Genomic DNA, 4,526 nt, shown 5'->3' with positions numbered 1-4,526 from the left:
GCAAGCGGCTCAGGACCTTTCACTAGCGCCCGAGGATTATGGGGTCCTCCCTGCCCATCTTCTCCTTGCCCTTCCCAGCATCCTTGCCCCAGCTCTCCCTCCATTTTGCACACACCTCCTGAGTACCCTTGCTCTGCCCACAGCCCGGTGCTGCCCATAGGGAGGCCATCGAGTGTGGAAAGGGGGATCGAGCCCAGTTCAAGGCTCACGTCTTACTTCAGTACGTGTGGGAACGCATGGTAGCTTTGTGCACAAGTAGGAGGTGTCCCCTCCTTGCAGGAGGCATTCCCTGCAAGGCAAGGAAGAAAGAAGGGCCTCAACTGCCTGTCTTCCCAGGCGGATGTCATAGGAGGGCCACCTGTGGAAGGAGGCAGGGCTGAAAGAAGTCCTCACCAGACCTTGGCCATCTCCACAGCCCACTGTTTGGGGTCAGAGGGTGGCTCTGAGCAGGCTTGTGTGTGGTGCATGCAACCCTTGTGGCCTCCCAGGGCCTGTCCTGATTCCTGCTCTCCCATGAGCCCTTATTGTCCCAGAGGCAGGCCAGCCACTTCTTAGGAGGAGCTGAGTGTTGGTGCTGTGCTGAACCAGAGGGACCCCGCAGAAGCTATCTACGATTTGTCGGACAGAAGCCATCTGTCCGATTTAGGAAAGAACCCATCAGCCAAACCACCCTGTGAGCTGTGCCCCACCTGCCATCCTTCCCACGCCCCTTTACTGCTCCAGCCCCTGCGGGGAGGTGGTAGATAGAACAGCTTTCCAAGCAGTACGGTACTACACCTCTGTGAGGGACAAGTCAGGGACATTTTGCATGTGGACTCCCTATCTGGGCAGCAAGCTCACAGCCCACACTGGAACGTACAAGGCTCTGGGAAGAGCTTCCATCAATAAACTTGTGATGACCCAGCATTCCAAGCCAGTGCTGCACCCTCCAGGCTCCCTCTTTTGGGAGGCCCCAGCAAACAACCCAGGTGTCCCAGGAACACCGCGAAAGAACACCAGAAGCTCAAAGAAAATATGCAGTGAGCTGGGGAGATGACGACATGACCTGAGGGCAGACTCCCCAGAAGCTGCTGAGTGGGATGGTATCCCAGAGGAAGGGGGGGCACTCGGAATGCTTGTGTTCCTCCCCACCTCCCCTCTTGCTAGGAGCAGACTTGGGGGGCACCGGCAAGGTGCTCAGTCGAGTGCGGCACACCTTCCAGGGCTGCTAGACGGAGAAGCCACCGCAGACCTGCTGTTACCAGCGGCCAAGATGCTCCGCGGGCCCCCTTGGAGAAAGCGGCACTGCTGGCAATGGGAAGCTGAGCGGGAGTCCCGAAAGTCAGGGGTGAGGGTTTGTCCCTTCTTTCCAAGGTCACAGCATGGCTGATGGTTCGAAAACCCGAGAGCAATGTCACCACCCCATGTAGACCTGTGTAGACCCATGTCTACAATGGGTCTGGCAAAGTGCGAAGGGGCGGGGCAGGAAGATAGGAGGAGGTAGGTGTGACCACCCACAGACGCCTGAGGTCGTGTCAGAGTAGAGGGTTTGGGATGGGGTTTCAGAATAATGGACATGTGGGGACAAGGAAGGGGTTGTCAAAGGGGGCAGAGACAGTAGCAAAACCCAGGCTGAACACTTTGGGAGCTCCGTGTGGTCTGCTCGCCTCCGCCAGGGGCGCAGCCCAGTAAGAGAGGCAGAGCTCAGAGCTCGAAGGCAGTAGCTGGGTGGGGTGGGATACATGGAAAGATTCCTTTCACAAAGGTGAAAGCCAAGAGCCAGAAGCTGAGGTGTGATGGAATTCATAAGGGGAGGGATTGCCAGAAGCCACGGGGCACAAGTCATTTCACAGGCAATGCCTTGGCCTAGTTCCCCTAAAGGACCAGCTCCAGCCTCACTTTGCTGTTATCTCTAAGCCACCAACATTGAATGCAATCAGTGCTTCAAAGAATCTAATGTAGGCCCTCGCAAGGAGGCCCGCAGGGACCCCAGCTTTCACAGGCACCCCATTTCACCGTGCAGGAGGGCCTGTGCCAAGCACCACTTCCCCTGTGCCCTGGTTCTCAAACTTCACCCCATAGTCATCCTGATGCCAGCAGTCTGGACAGACTTTGAGAAACACTGATGCAGGGTCTCACAACAACCCCATGAGATAGCTTGGTTGCTACAGTCCGCATTTTCCTGATAAGGAAACAGGCTCAGATGAGCTAAGGAACATGCCCAAGGTAGGACAAGTCATAAGAAGTAACCTCAAGGGGCACCTGGGTGGCTCAGTGGGTTAAAGCCTCTGCCTTCGGCTCAGGTCATGGTCCCAGGGTCCTGGGATCGAGCCCCGCATCGGGCTCTCTGCTTGGTGGGGAGCCTGCTTCCCCCTCTCTCTCTGCCTGCCTCTCTGCCTACTTGTGATCTCTGTCTGTCAAATAAATAAATAAATCTTAAAAAAAAAAAAAAAGTAACCTCAAGCCTTGCTTGGGGTCATCACACTGACAGGGGGTTATGGGATCTAAGAAGGTGTAAGTAGGAGAATGACATGAGCCAGCGCCTCTCTCCCACCCTGCTTTCTCTGCCTAAATACTCCCTGCCTTCCAGGCTTGCCTCTACCCGAAATGGTTTCCTTTCACATCAGCCAACTGCTAGTTCTCTAAGGTTCCTTGCTTCCCTAAACCCCTCCTGTTAGTGAAGCATCCCAGAGACTGATTCCTGGGAAGGACAGAGCCCCATATGTGGGCCTGAAAGTCAAGGAGGTGGGGCTGTAGTACGGCTTTAGAGGGCCCTCCTTCTATAAAAATGTTTTTAATTTTTTTAATTATACCATACAACTGCATTAATATAAAGATAACTATATTAATACTGTATGTTAAAACATGTCCTTTGATCTCAAAATTCATTTATTTCTTCTAGCTCGAAGATAAAATGTTTTCATGGGCATCTATGATGGCAGAAATATGCCCCCTCCAAAGATGTCCAGGTCTTCATATCTGGAATGTGTGTTAGATGGCAAAGGAGAACCAGGGTTGCAGACAGAATGTAGGTGTCACATCTACACATCTAACTTTTTTTTAAAGATTGATTTATCTATCTTATTTATCTATCTTATTTTATTTATCTATCTATGGGGCACCTGGGTGGCTCATTCGTTAAGCGGCTGCCTTCAGCTCAGATCATGATCCCAGGGTCCTGGGACAGAGCCCCACATCGGGCTCCCTGCTCAGCAGGAAGCCTGCTTCTCCCTCTCCCACTCTCCCTGCTTGTGCTCCCTCTCTCACTGTGTCTCTCTCTGTCAAATAATAAATAAAATCTTAAAAAAAAAAAAAGATTTATCCATCAGAGAGAGAGTGCCCATGGGCAGAAGGAGAGGCAAGAATCTCCAACAGACTCCCAGCGGGGCTAGATCCCAGGACCCCTGGATCACGACCTGAGCCAAAACCAAGGATTCTCCGGCTCAACCCATTCCAGCACCCCATCATCTAACTTTGCAATACTGAGATTATCCTATCTCATCTGGGCAGCCCAGTGGCATCATAAGGGTCTTTAAAAATGGAACAGGGCGGGGCGCCTGGGTGGCTCAGTGGGTTAAGCCACTGCCTTCGGCTCGGGTCATGATCTCAGGGTCCTGGGATCGAGTCCCACATCGGGCTCTCTGCTCAGCAGGGAGCCTGCTTTCCCCCCCCCCTCTCTCTGCTTGCCTCTCCGTCTACTTGTGATTTCTCTCTGTCAAATAAATAAATAAAATTAAATTAAAAATAAAAATAAAAATGGAACAGGGAATCCAAAGAGAAGACTAGAGAGGCGGCAGCAGGAGGACTTGTCCAGATGTTTCTGGCTTTGAACATGGAAGAGGCTGCAAGCCAAGGAATGGGCAGTCTATAGGAACCAGTAAAGCAAGGGAACAATTCCTGGCTAGAGGCCCCAGAAAGGAACGCACCCTACCAACACTTCAAACTTACAGCCCATCATCTCTTGCAGGCTTCTGACCTTCAGAATTGTAAATAATTTGTAGTTTGTGGTAATTGTCATAGCAGCAATAAGAAACGAACACAACGCCAAAAGTATGCGGGGCCCCCAGGGACTGTGCCTCCTCGCCTGATGGCCCACCGGCCCTGGGGCAGTCTGGGTCTGTATGTGCCTGCTCTGCCGTTCACCAGCTGCCCACAGCACATGTTGCTTAATATCTGGGCGCTGGGGTCACCTGGGTGGTTCAGTGGGTTAAAGCCTCTGCCTTCAGCTCCGGTCCTGATCCCTGGGATCGAGCCCCGCATCGGGCTCTCTGCTCAGCGGGGAGTCGGCTTCCTCCTCTCTCTCTTTCTCTGCCTACTTGTGATCTCTGCCTGTCAAATAAATAAATAAAATCTTTTAAAAAAAAAAATCTGGGCGCTGTGAGATAGGGATTGCTTTCCCCATCTACCCAACCACCCGAGGCTTGAGAAGGGAAGCAGTTCGCCAGTGAGCACACATTTTGCTCCAGAACCCGGGATGGGGACCGTGTCGCCGCGCGACCCTTTTTGGGTGGAGCGCAGCTCTTCTCCACCGGTAACGAAAGGGCAGC

Source organism: Mustela erminea, chromosome 13, assembly GCF_009829155.1.
Source record: "Mustela erminea isolate mMusErm1 chromosome 13, mMusErm1.Pri, whole genome shotgun sequence".
NCBI lineage: Eukaryota > Metazoa > Chordata > Mammalia > Carnivora > Mustelidae > Mustela > Mustela erminea.
Note: the sequence above shows the minus strand (reverse complement) of the source record.